The sequence below is a fragment of the Mustela nivalis genome (genome assembly GCF_964662115.1).
Source record: "Mustela nivalis genome assembly, chromosome: 10".
NCBI classification, from domain to species: domain Eukaryota; kingdom Metazoa; phylum Chordata; class Mammalia; order Carnivora; family Mustelidae; genus Mustela; species Mustela nivalis.
In genome coordinates this window covers 15,162,947-15,177,402 of record NC_139029.1, presented here as the reverse complement: position 1 = coordinate 15,177,402, position 14,456 = coordinate 15,162,947, and positions in this window count along the sequence as shown.

Genomic DNA, 14,456 nt, shown 5'->3' with positions numbered 1-14,456 from the left:
CTTGAACAACATGCTATTCCCAACACACCATGCAATTCCAAACCTCCGTGCTCACTCTGCCCAAACTGCTCTTCCACCTGGATTACTCCTATACATCCTTTAAGAACCATTCAAATACCACCTCCTCCAAGAAGCCTTCCCTGATCCCTTCAGATGGAGTTGTTTCCCCTCCTCTCTGCCTCACTAAACCCAGGCCTGCTGGCAACTGCTATTTACTGAGCACACCCTCCACGCAAGGCCCTGTGCTTCAGGGCATCTCATTCGTGAGCTCCCTAAGTCCCCCACTTTAACAGCTTTTTCGTATCCCCATTTTCCAAACAAAGCAACAGTCACAGGAGGTTATGTACTTTATTCTAGGACACACAACCAATAAGTGGCAAAGCTAGGATAAGAAAGATCTCTCTCCGACTCTAGAGTTAGTGCTTTTTTGTTATTCGGTTGTAATATGTGTTTAAACAAAGTAATTCCTGCAAATGGTAACAAACATATTACTCACAAAGAGTAAAAAAAGAAAAAGAAATGGTCTCTACCCCTCTCCCCATCCCAGCTACAACCCAGTGAGTAAGAGTAGCTAGCCCTTCCTGAAGCTCCCCAGGGGCCACTGTTGCTCAACATTTGGCAACATACATCCCTTCAATCCTCAGAGAAATTCCATGAAGTGTTATCATTCCCACTTTACAGATGAGGCAACTGAGGCATGGAGTGAGTAAATGCCTTATTTAAGGACAGTGCACAAGAGGAGGAGAGAGAACTCAAACCCAGCAGTGTCATTCCAGAGCCCACGCTTCCTAAATGTCACATACATAAGCCCAGACCGGTTAAAATCTGCATGGTGGGAGGGAGGGCAGGGGAGCTCTTGTGCACAACTGCCTTCTGAGCCATTCCCACATCCCACCAACCTCAGCAGAACTCTACGGCTCTAAGGGACATCATTTGAAAACTGTAGTTATCAGGCAATTTTGTGGCATCTGAAAGGCCTGGTGACACACTATTCTCAGATGAATACTGTGACCTGGTTGGTCCTACCCAAGGCAATCTTAGGGTCCCCAAGATTCAGGTATCACAAAAACTATGGGTACCAGGAAGCAGGGTGATGCCAGGGAAAGGGTCCGGGCTTGGGAGCTGTGAAAATAATCCCACCACTGCCCATAGTCAGCCAAGTTCTGGCTAGTTAGCTCTGGCTGACGTCAGCAGAGGGAAAACCAAATGACAGGAATCTGAAGAAAGGGAGCTCAGGCATGGTAGGCTCCAGGAGGCTTCAGGAAGGTGGCAGTGAGGAAGCAGGGACTCTCCCCATAGCGTGTGTCACTGCGTACCGGGCCCCTAGCCCCGATCCTGGTTCAGAGTGGTACCCATGGGGTACCAACTGTTGCTGAGTCGTTATTGAATCAAAGACTCCGCGGTTCCACAGAGCACCGTCAACTGGTCAAGTTGGGGCTCTGTGCTATTCTAGGCGGGAAAGGATGGTGGTGGGAGGAGGGGAGGAGGGCAGCCCCTCAGATTAGCTCCCACCATCACCACCACTGCCGTGATGACACACAAAGAGCGGAGACCGTTTGCTCTGAGGAATCTAGAGGTCAGACTTTGGCAGCCACCCCAGCAAAGGTCTGTTACAGCCATATAATGACGTTCAGGGGACCATCCTACTGACCAGGGCCACTAGTCACAGACCCTAAATGGACCCCGAGACTGTGCGAGGCACCTCTCAGGCATTCAGGCATTTGCTTACTGAATCTTCCTAACAGCCTTATAGTCGTTACCCCATCCTTCAGATGAGGAAACTGAAGCTCAGAGAGATGAAGTGACGTGGCTAAGGTCCCACAGCCAGGGGCAGGTGGTAGCAGGACCCAGGGCTGATGGGCTCCAGGGGCTATATTTCTAGCCATGATGATGTATCCTCTCTGTGCGGTACGGTGTGGCCTCCAGCAAGTGATTTGGGCTCCACAGCCCTCGGTTTCCACGTCTGTAAAAGGTGGAGAGTCCTTGTCTTCATGGGCAGGTTGTAAAGCATCACAGAGCCTGGCCCATTGCAGGCTGATGGTTAGGGGGGCTGAGCTGCATCACCGCCACCCTGCCAGTCGTCAGCCTCCAGACAAAACCCCGTTAGTTCGCAGGCACTCGTGTCTTCACAGCCAGCTCCTGGGACTTTTCATTCCGCTATATGGGCTCAGTCCTGGGCCTCAGTTTCCTCATCTGTCAAAGGAGGAGGTGGCCGAGGCCATCTCCAAGGGCCCAGACGTGTTGACGTGCAATTCTTAGCAGTAAAATACCCGTGCTTACCTCCGGAAGGCATTCCATGCAGGCTACATGGTGTCCTAAGAACCGGCCAAACGAACGCTGTAAATTTCTCCTCCTCCAAGGGCCGCTCTCCTTCCACACCCTCCTTCTCGAAGGCTCACACTTTCTCTGCTTTCAGAGAGATGTTTTTCAAGCATCCCGTGTGGGGACCCAGGCGACAGCAGCGTGCAGAAGCCCAACCCCAGCAGTAATCCCGGGCGGAAAGCGAGCGGGAAGAAACGTGCCAGATAAATGCACCAAGGAGGAGGCCTCATGCCTGATTTTCCAGCATGGGGTGGAAGCCAAGCACGGGACCTTGGGGGAGTCCAGCAGGTCCTCTGAAAAGGCCTCATGGGGACTATTCATAGCCCAGGAGCCTCACTGGAACCCGGCAGGCAGGGACAGGCCCCAGCAGCGATCTCGCTTGTTTGTGACACAAACACAGGCTGAGTTGTCAACGCCGCTCTTCCTTCCACCCCCTCATTTAGCCTCAGACTAAACACCATCTGTCCTGGACCTGAATTGGTGTCCAAGACGCAGCTGTGTGAAGTAAAACGAGCCCTGGCTTTGGAGTAGAAGATATAAAGGTGGGATTCAGCCGGACACTGAACAGGATTGCTGTGTACAGTTGTTCAACTTGTGCACTGGATAAGGGCGCCTGAGGGGATGAGAGGAATCTATCAAGTGCTCTGCTTACCAAGCCACAATCACCCAGAGGGGCACATTTTTCTAGTACACACAAAGGTACTCTAGGGGCTAGCAGAACTCCTGACCCTGAACCTGAATTTCTGCCTCGGTAATGACCCACCTAATTTCTCCTACAGAGATATGGGGAGGATGAAGTCATAATCTGTATGAACACACCTAATATTATTTGTAGTGAATTACTGTTATTTATTTATACAAAGTCTTGTTCCACAAAGGTTTGAAGGCAGATGATGAAATTACATGCAGTTATTTAACTATTTCTATTCAGAACATATGAATACATGCAGCTTTATACCCCGAATTAATGGGGGAAGGCACATAGGAGGCACATGCACCACTACTTCCATTCCCGTGCCTGTGGCAGACATCACTAATCAATGCAATCCATGGTGCACATCATCCATGTTTTGAAAGTCAGGGTCCACCTTGGTACAGAGGTGAAAAAATGGGCACAGGGTTGCATCTTACCTGCTACACAGTAGGTGCTCAATAAATGGTTACTAAAACTTGCAGCCAGTAGCAGGGGGCAGAGGAAGTAAGCTGGATGTGTCAGTTGTAGCCCTGAGCTTCGTGGTGGGCAAAACAAAGAACTAAACAGTCAGGCGTGCATATCGATGTGCACACACACATACACACACACACACACCCAGTATCCATTACTACCAAATTAAACCGGTTTCTCAGACTTCATGCAAATTGCCTACATTGAATTTTGTGTGACTCTTTCCCATGACTCAGACACCATCCCCAGCAGCAGCCTGGAATAAGCACATGGGCAGGTTTTGGTGGGTGACTCCACGTAGAGATCCAAGCAGAGTGCAAGGAAAGCCCGTGTAAACCCTGTCCCCATCCATCCCCAGCTCATGGGAAGGAGGCCGGCCTAATAAAAGCCAAACTTCCTACTCACTTTCTGGGATCAGGAAGTAGAGCTTCAAGTGCCCTCAAGTCCTTCTCTAGATGAGGAAGCCAAGACTCTGGGGAGTGGGGAGGAGGCCTGGGGCCCCACCTCCGAGCCAAGGAGCATTTCTGCACAGCCTTCCCAATGGTTGCCAAGCTCCCAGTGGTGGTGCTTTCCTGGTCTAGCTTGGCCCATCAGCAGGCTGGATGATCAGCTCCAAGTCCATGGCCCAGCACCCCCCCCACCCAAAGAACACCCACTGGGAACTGCACCATTGGAATGTAAGGCTTTGGGCTGTGCTACCCCAAGAAACCCCTTTGCTGACGCAAACACCCATGGGAACAAGGATCCAGAGGGCGGGCCTAAGGCTTGGTGAGGGTGTCGGGAACATTTAAGCAGACCTTCAAGGACAGGCTCTTCCTGCTCTGTGGCTTGTTAGGACAGAGAAAACACAAGCTCTGGGGTCCACCACACCTCCGTTCCCAAACGCTCACCCTGCTGGCAGCTAGCTGCATCTTTGAGAAAGTCACTAGCCTCTTCTGAGCTGTCTTTTGCCCATCTGTAAAGTCAGCTTAGTAACTGAGCCCCTCGTGGGGTTGTGGCGAGGGCTGAACGAGATGAAGTACTTCACTATCATCACCAAAGCTAACTGATTTGTGGGTGCTGGGCAGACTACGGGCTGGGATGCGACTGCTTGGAGCTTGGAGTTTGAATCCTGGCTCTGATGCTTCTGGCCAGGGAACGTTCTGAGCCTCAGTTTCCCCAAGCACTAATGGGGAAGAATGCAGTAAGAATGCAGTTCCAGTTGGGCCCCCAGAAGCTGGAAGCTCAGGGGAGCCCATAATTTGTATGAAGGGAGGCAGGCCCCAAGAGGGCTCACCAGCGTCTCCCCTCCCGGGCCCGGGCCCGGGGAATGTGTAGGAGGGAGGTCCAGGGAGGGGGCCCTGGAGCTGGGAGGAATAGCCCTGGCAGGCGGGCAACAGCGGTGACCCAGGAGGGAGGGAGAGCATTGCTCCGAACTCATCACTCAGCAAGCTGTCTCCCCTCCAGCCCCGGAACCCCGGCGGCCTGTCCTCCCCACTTCCTGCGTGCTGGGTCAATATTGTGATTTCCACCGTGCCGCCCGCCTGGGACGGCCTGGCCCTGCACACCGCCCAGGGTCACGGGGCTGGGGGGAGACAGGGGTATGGAGAGGTCACTCGCTGCCCGGAAGATGACTCAGGTCCTGAAGGCTGCAGGCGGTGTGGCCGAAAGCCAGGAGCCCCCACGCAGCCTTACCTCCACCATCCTCTCCGCAGCCATGGCGGGGAGGCCCAGAAACCCCACTATGTCAGAGCTGGTACGGCACCTTCTCAAGGCCTATGAGCTCCTCCTGTGAAAATGGACCAAGGCCTGGAGAGGAACAGGGCTCATCCCAGGGCCCATGAAGAGGGTGCTGCTAAAACGGGATGTGAGTCGCATCTCCTGACATCAGATCCAGACCAAACCCCCTCTCTTCCCTTCCCTTCCCACATTTGTCTACTTACTGTCCTTTCTGGTCATGTTCATGACTTGTTTCCTCCCATACCTCTGCAGGAGCTGGGCAGAGAGCGAGGCCAACTGGCCAAGGAACATCACTGGGCTTCTCCGGGGGCAAGCGGCCATCAAGAGGACACTGTTTGCGACACACAGACTGGTAGTTATGGAAACAGTGGACCTGTGGTTTCATTCCCACCTTGTGAGCTCATCATGCCAAGACTCCATGAGGTCTGCACCTCCTCCTGGAGCCCTCACTGTCCTCCAGAGCAATCCCACTGTTCCCCTGTCACGCCACCTCCAAACCCTACATCAGCATCCCCGAGTAGAATAGAAAATCCTGAGGGAAGGGGCCCCGGCCGTCTCACCTCCAAAGCCCAGGGCCCCGCCTATGACTGAAGCCATCCCCAGAGCTCAGCGGACAGCAGCCAAATGAAGGAAGGAGCAGCTGAATGAATGGGCTCGTGTCCTGTCTCCCCCCATCACATGATCTCCATGGGGCCAACACGCTACTCCTCCCAGGATCACCTCTCCCAGAACCTCTTATTCTTCTTCCCCTGGCCCCCTCTACCCTTCTTTTATTTCTGCATTCAGCTGTCACTTCCTCCTGGAAGCCCTCCCTGCCTGGCATGCCAAGACCACACTAGCTGGCCCTGTTCTGAGTACCTTACACTCCCCTGTCAATGTTCTTATTCCAGGGAAAATAGTGGCTTCTTTAATGGTCTTCCCTTCTAGGCTGAACTAAGACTTGAGTTCCCATCTGTGAGTGTGGCAGTTGTCTGATTGTGTCTCTCTAGCTCAGGACCTAGTACAGAGCTGGTGCATGATGGATGGATGGATGGATGGATGGATGGATGGATGGATGGATTTCTCCTAGAATCTGGCCCACACCGGGAGTTCATTAAATGCTGGGAGTCGGCGATGCTGGTGATGGCAGTAGTGGCTGGGGTGGGTGTCTGTTGTGCTTTTCTGTCCAGCAGCCCCCATATCCCATCCTTTGTCCAATATCAACTGCCCCATCTCCTTCGGGAAATGCCCCTCCTTCTCAGCAAGACTCCACCCATCACTAAACCTCAATACCCTCCCTACCTGACCCCAACTTGCTCAATGATCATAACCCATTTCCCTGCTCCAAGAGTGGGCACAGGACCCAAACTAAGCCAGTCCAAGTCCCTCCTTGAGGCCGATGTGGATCCCAAGAGAAGGCAACCCTCTTGTTTTGGACGGGGTTGCCAAGCTAGGCTACTTCTGCCCAAGCTCCTAGGCCCCTAGAGGGAGAGGAGACCAACCTCAAAGGGGAGCAGAAGTGAATGACGGACAGAGAATCCCGAGGCCTACTTCTGGCCCCCTCCTCCCATCTCCCACGGCCAGGCCATTTCCCAGACCCTGACACTCCCTCTTTCACTGGAGCCACGTGATGCAATCTTTTCCAACTTGCACTTGGGGAGAACTTGGAATACCCCAGAACCAAGGAGAAGACAACGAGAAGAACAGGGTGAGTCCAAGTGGAGACACAGATACTGAGCAGTGCTTGGCCAGCAGACTCAGGGGGATGACAGGGTCTCCTACTAAGAGCATACCAGTGACCCTGCAGCCCTCTGTGGGTAGGCCGAAGGGCAAAGGTTTTGCAGGGGAGGGATAGGCTATGGTGGGTTTGGTGCACTTCCCTGCCAATGACAGAAACCCAGCTCAGACTGGCTTATGAAGCAGGAAGTGGGGTTCATCAGCTCTTATGGCTCAAAGGTCCTTGGATCTCTCGCTGTAGATGTGGCTGTATCCAGGTACTCAAACACAGTGGTCAGGAGTCTTCTCTCTGGCTTTTGCCAGCTCTCCCCAGCTCGCCACTCTGCTGCCCTCAGCTTGGATTCATCTAGGCAAGCTCTCCTCTAAAGACGACAGCTTGGGGCTTCCATCCCATCAGCATCCTCAACTGAAAGAGAGCACTTTTCTCCCCGTTGCTACAGCAAAACTCCCAGAGTTGAAGCTCATTGGCTGTGAGTCAGTCTCATGCCGACCTCTAAAGAGCCCTGCAATGAGGGGACCGTGAGCCTCTCATTGGCCGGGCCGATGCCACAAGTCCACCCTGCGGTGAGCCTGCCCAGAGCAGTGACCCAGAGCAATCGACGAGTGGGGGCTCCCAAAGGGTGTTCCTGCTGGGCCAGCAGAAGATGGCCACGATCCTCGGGAAGAGGTCTTTGGCTGGAAGCTGTTCCCCCCAGGCATGAAGACCGGAGGGGGAGAAGAGGGGCTCTTTGCGGGAAACGATATCATCCTTCTTGGCTAGGTTGGTCTTTGGAGGAGGGGAAACATCCCCCTTGAAAGCAAGAGGATGGATGGGAGGACTTCTCGGTTACTCCCAGCCCTGGAAGCCTCTGGTCCGGAGCTGTGACGCCAATTGTCTGCAGCCAGACACATTCCTGGACGTGGATGCAGGGTGGGAGGCCAGCATCGCGCATCTAGAAGCATCTCCGGGTCTCACATCTGCATGCCCCAAACATGTACCTTGGGCTCCCACATCCGCACACCCCAGACACGCACCTCCAGCTCCCACACCTGCACCCTCCAAACATGGGCCCCAGGAGAAAAGCGCAGCCTTCCTCTGCCCAGGATACCTGAGTTGGGCCGTTTGTGGGACAAAGCTGGTGGCTTCTGGATTGTTGGGGGAAGGCCAGCTACTCCCAGGAGTAGTCTCCAGGGACCCCTCATATGGGGCTGCATGTGGGGGTGCTCAGGAACCCCCTGTTCCTGTGCTTGGATTAAAATAGGGAAATGCTCTCCTGTCACGTGAAGGCGGTCACGGTCCTTGTACCTCACCGTGACCCCTGTGCCTCACCTCCATGACACACAGAAGCCCCGGCCTAGTTTCCATAACCTCGGCTCTCCCCTAGAATGCCCTGCTACTCTTGCTCCTCTCAGCTGTAAAGCCAAGAGCGGACACTTCACCAGAGGAGCTGTGCATCTTTTTGTGACTGAGACACAAGGCTCAGACTCAGTTTCCTCAAGTGCATGACAGGGGGAGAAGACTTCCCTGCGAGTCCCTTGGGGACATTAGGACCATCCAACAGACTGCAGCTATGACCACGCTTCGGAAAGGCGAAAGCCTGTAACCAGGGCACAGTGAGCTGATTCCCCCGTGGACTCCCGGGGGAGGTTTGGAATCCTTCCATGCACCATCTTTGGAGCCGGGGGAGCCTGTATCTGGTCTAGAGGCAGGAGAATGGACGAAACAATGTCTTGAAATCCTTCCGAGGCTTCCGTCGTTTCGGCCAGCCTGGAGATGATGTGGTCAGACTTTAAATTCCCACCGGTCCGGTCCCCCAGCCCCATTGGCATCTCTCCAACATGTGTGGAGCGGACCCTATGAGCTCAGAAAACGCGTGCCTGCAGAGCAGAAGGCCACAAGTGACACTTCCTCCTGCTTTCCCGTCCATTCTGCTGGTGGGGGCCTTAGACCCTCCTCCGCCCTCCCCCATAGGCCCACACACTTCTCACCACAGGCTTGGTTACTAGCCGGGTCCAAACCACTCTCTCTCTCTCTCTCTCTCTCTCTTTCTGGGGTGACCCTCCAGCATCCTCGGCCTGCCCGCATCCGTTCCTGCAGCCCCAGCATCCTTCTCCATAGAGCAGCCAGAGGGATTCAACAAAACAACAAACACATAAACAAAAAAACACATAATATCATAATGATATCAATCTCTCCCAGTGGCTCAGAAAAAATATCCAAACTCTTAATCAAAGAAAAAAAGATGATCGGATGTTTCTTTTTTTAAGTGGTAAAAGACACATCACATAAAACTGTATCCCGTAACCATTTTTTTTCTCAAAGCTTTTATTTATTTGAGACAATGTATGTGAGAGAAAAGCAAGCATAAGTGGGAGAGGGGGAGGAGGGGGAGGGGAGAAAGAAAAAAAGAAGCAGACTCCCCGCCGAGCAGGAAGCCCAATGCGGGGCTTGATCCCAGGACCCTGGGATCATGACCTGAGCCGAAGGCAGAGGTTTTAACCCCCTGAGCCACCCAGGCGCCCCATTATAATGGCTTTTCAGTGTATAATTCAGTTGTGTGAAGTATATTCAGACTGTTGTGCTCCCAGACTTCAGACCATCTTCATCTTCTACAACGGAGCCTCCATTCCCATAGAACAAACAACAGCTCCCATTCCCCTCAGTCTCCTCTTTGTCTTTCTGGATTTGGCAAGCCCGGGTCCTCATGGTGGTGCGATTTCACGGGATGTGTCTTTTCGTGACTGGCTTGTTTCCTTCCTCAGAACGTCCTCAAGATCCATCTGTGTTGTAGCGCGTGTGAGACGCCTTCCTGGCTGAGGCTGCATATGCTCCCTTGGATGGCTGCTCTGTTTTGTTTCTCCACTCATCCGTCAGTGGACATTCAGGCTTCTTCTACCCATTGGCTATTGTGAACGATGCAGTGTGTTGATAAAGGAAGTAGCTGTATTGTGTGGGATTCACACAATATCACAGGGCACCTGTCATCCCTGCCAGCCCTGCACGCTAGTGGCACATCCCCCAATCCTTGGGACAACCAAAAAGTATTCACCAGGAAAGGTGGTGCTCCCTGGCTGAGAGCCATCAGCCCTGCTCACCTCCCCTGCCTCGTCTCACACAGCCTTCCCCCCACAGCTCAACGCCCCAGCTACTCTGGCCTTTCTGTTCCTCAGTCGTGCCAACATTGGTCTCACCACAGGGCCTTTGCACTTGCCATCCTTCTGCCTTGCATGCCCTTCGAATAGACTCTCACATGACAGATCTCAGTCTTCAGGTCTCAGTTCAAATATTACCTCCCTAGGGAGCCCTTCTCAGACTTCCCCACCTTAGGAAGCCACCTTGCTCTCTCTCACACGACCCTGTGTGTTGTCTCTTTTCACCATCTGAAATTACCTTCTTTGTTGTTGGCCTGTTCACTGTCTTTCCATCAGAAACAGGATCCCTAAGAGCAGACCTTCTCTTTCTCCTTCTCTTATATCACCCCGATAGCTAGGGCCATGCCAGGGGCAGAATGCCTGTTGACAGTCTGAATGGCTGCTGGAAGATCACCCATGCTTGCCACTGCGGTGTCCAGAGAGGGGACTGTGAGGCCCAGAAAAGGGAAGTGACTTAATCAAGGTCATACAAGGTCAGTCCCTGGCTTTGTGACCCCAACCTGGTGCTCCTTCTCCCACCTCGCACACCTGGAGAATCGCTGTGCCAAGGCTGGCAGCTGAACAGCGAAAACCGCAGGCTGCCGATCCGTGTGGGAAGCGGCCCATTGTCTCCAGGCCCGGGATTTTCCCTTCTGTGTGGCTTATTCTTTGTTTGGAGACTAGATGAAACAGTTGGCCAGCGGGGAGGCTAAGCGGTATGAAAATCCCATCTTTTCGCGGCAGAACATCTTCAGCTTAGTGAGAGACTCCCAGGGGCCACGTGGACCCGAGGTCGTCTGTGACCTGCCAGTGCTCCCACACCCAGCCCCACACACTGCTGAGTGCAGACCGTGGAGCGGTCCCCCATGGGGCATTGCCCGCCACCCCTCCCTCTCTTCTCCCCTCCCACTCCACCCCCTGCCTCTCCACCCTAAAGGGGTACTGTTGAATGTAGGTGTATCAAGTGTATAATCAATGTGTCCCCCTTTTGTTTTGTTTTTTAAAAGATTTTATTTATTTGACAGAGAGAGAGAGATCACAAGTAGGCAGAGAGGCAGGCAGGGGGTTGGGGAGCAGACTCCCCACGGGCAGAGAGTCTGATGTGAGTCTCGATCCCAGGACCTTGAGATCATGACCGGAGCCAAAGGCAGAGGCTTTAACCGACTGAGCCACCCAAGTGCCCCTGTGCCTTTTTGGAAAAGGCCACGCCTGCCCACACATGGCTTCCTTCAGATCAGTTTCAATCCACGGAATGAGACCTCGGCCTCTTTGGTGGGCGGAGCTCTCCACATGGCTGGAAAGGATTTCCGCCGCCAGGCAGGGGAGTGTAGAGTCAGGCGAGTGTGGGTTCGTATCCCAGCCGAGCCTCCCGGAACCTGAACCAGGCGCACATTCCCGAAGCCCAGGTTTTCTTGTCTGCAGGGTGGGACTGCCTTGGGGGTGTCCGGAGGGCCGGGAAGACCACAGAGCACCGTTCTCATTCACTCATTCACCCCCTTTGCCCGAACTCCCCGTGGAAGTTCCTCTTATTTCCATTTCCAGAGGATTGGACAAGACTCAACGGTCATTGCCTCTACAGGAAGAGAGAAATAATACGGGACAAATGCAGCAAGACTGAGAAGGAATCCAGCCCCGTTTCTGAAGCACCGAAGACAAGCCAGGTGCCGTTTTGAGCCCTCTGCGAATGAGAACAGGCAGAATGCTCACGGCCACCCTGGAAGCAAGCACTATGTTATCCCCATTTAACAGAAGAGGAAACTGAGGCAAAGAAAGGCTTATCAAATTCTCCAGGGTCCTAAGGCTAAAAGTAACCAGGCCAGGCAGCCTGAAGCCAAGACGAGAGGCCAAGTATGCCAAGTTCGCAAAGCCAAAGGACACAAAGGACGAGGGACACCAGAAGGATGCCCAGCCCAGCTTGGAAGGTTGGCAGCCTTTGCTCCCAGACACTGAAAGGGGAATTGACTCTTTTATCTAGTGCCATCTTCTCGGGGAGGCCCCCTCACTGACTGCCCCCCCTAAAATACCAGTCTTTCCCCTCCAATCTCCCCCCGCCCCGACCAATTGCTTTCCCCTGCTTTATGTCCCCCACAGTACAGAGCATCATTGGACAAAAGTTTACAGGGCTGCAGAAATGGACAGAGGCCAATTAAGACGGACCTAGTAAGGAGGGCACAGAGTTTCGACTTTCTCCTTGGGTCCCCAGAAGAGTAGGGAAGAGAATAGGAAGACAACCCCACAATACACACACACACACACACACATACCCCTTATCCCAAATAAGGATACTGGCAGTCATCCAAAAGAGCAGCCTTCCGTCCATGTGAGCATTGAACCCAGGGCCTGGTGTTCTGGGCAACAGCATGGCTGAGTCACAGTGACAATAAGTCAAGGGCAACAGGAAGCTGCCCATGTGGTGCCTATGGATCTGCAGGAAACACAGACAGGTAGATTCAGGTACCGTGGCCTTTGGTAGACAAGTTGGCCCGACCACCAGTCATGTTAGACCAAGGCCTGCCTCCACACTTTTTTGCTTATGCCATCCCTGCATCCTGGAAGGCCATCCACCCAGCTAGCAAATATTTGTTAAGCTTCTGTTATGTACCAGGCATTGGGAAAACAGCGCCAGGCCAAGGCAGATACGGTTCTTGCCTTCACAGAGCCCTGGAATGCCTAGGAAACTCCTGTTCATTTCTCAAAACCCTATTCCAATACCCTGTCTCCAGTGTGAAGCCTTCCTGGACTCCCCCCAAATAGTAAGTCGCTTGTTTTCCTAGCATCCATTGACTTTAGTTGTAGAAGAAAGAGAAAAGGAACAACCAGACACTCACTGTGGACCAGACCCCACGCTGGTGACTTCACCGGCAATATCCCACTTTAGGCCCTCAGTGAGCCGACCAGGGAAGAGATGCTCTGCCTTTTCACTGATGAGAAAACGGGCTCAGAGAGGTTTGGTCTCTGGCCTAAGGTCACACAGTCAGCCGGTGAGTAAGAAAGCAGGGACAGAGAGACCAAAGGGTCACACAACAGGGTTGGCCATTATCCATGCCGGGAACACCCTGAAGACAGGGGTGGGCCTTGTGGGCATCATACACCCTGTCCGCAGGCCCCGGCACGGGCAGAGTGCCCAGTGGGTCTCCAGGTGTGGAGGGAGTGGGCGAAAGCTGCCCCGGAGCCCGGCTGGGGCTGCGTTGCCGTCCTCGGGGCCTAGGTGGCGATGTGCGCCCTCCGTCTCCCCAGCCCCTGCAGGCATCCACCTTCAGGTCCGGGATCCCTGGCCTGGAGAGGCCACTGTCTCCTTGCCCCAGTTACCTCTGCTCTGGGGTCCCCCCCTTGCTGGTAGGCATCACCCCAGGAGACCCCAGGATGGACCAAATCTCCTTCCCCCTAAAATGTTGTGGAGTCGAGAGAGGGACTCACTCACTCATGGCCATGGTCAGACCCAGGAAGCCAGCTGGCTCCGATGCTGGGGTGGGGGGCTGGGGAGGGATTGCCAGGGACCCTTCCCTGCGGGGCTTCCCCTTCCCTGTTGCTCCAGGGGGCCTTCCCCACACCCTGCAAGACCAAAAAGACATCTACAAAGCTCCAGAGACCGGGACAGCACATCTCAGTCACTCCGCAGCGTCCCACAGAGGTGGGTAGTGACAGAGGATAGGGCCACGACCTTGTCCAAAGCGCCCAGGAGTCGGGCCAGAGCCGGGGTAGAACCTAGATTTCTTGATTTGTGTTCTCAGCCGTCTCCTGCGCGTTTTGAAGCCAGTTCTCCGGGGCCTTGGGGCGACTGGAGAAAAATGCAGTCCGACCAGTTATCTGCTATACTACTAATAAAAATAACAACAACTCCCTTTCTGCCTGGATTTCAGCCTTTTACCTACATTCCCTTGCTCGTCCTCAGGCCCAGACCCCCCAGGGGAGATGGGTGCCACCGCCCCCTCTCATTTCAGTGATGCCTGCAGAGGAGGGAATCACACAGGTTCCAGCTCCCTGGCCTGGGATCCCACCCCAGGGAGGGATGAAGGTGGTGGGGAGGCAAGGAGGGGGAGGAGATGAGATTTGGGGGGAAGGGCCAACTTGTGAAGTATAGACCAGGGGGTGCTCCGAATGCTCCTCCCCTACCAGACGGCTCTACACTACCCCCCCCAAACCTCTCTCAAAGGAGCAGCCAGGCTCTGCTGGGGCCAGATCAACCTCTCCTTGCTCCCTCCCCACCACAGACAGCCCCCACTGTCCATCAGATCTGTGGTTTCCTCTGCCTGCACTTAGGCAAGCCCTTTCTGCCATCTTGGACTCAGTTTCCCCATCTGATTAACAAGTGAGTTGGGCTTCGAGTTTGGCGACCCGAGGGAATGGGAATGGCTGTGTATGGGACATCTGCCAGATGCCAGGTCACCAGGCACTGGCTTCTTCGCTGGTGTCACGGGGAGGC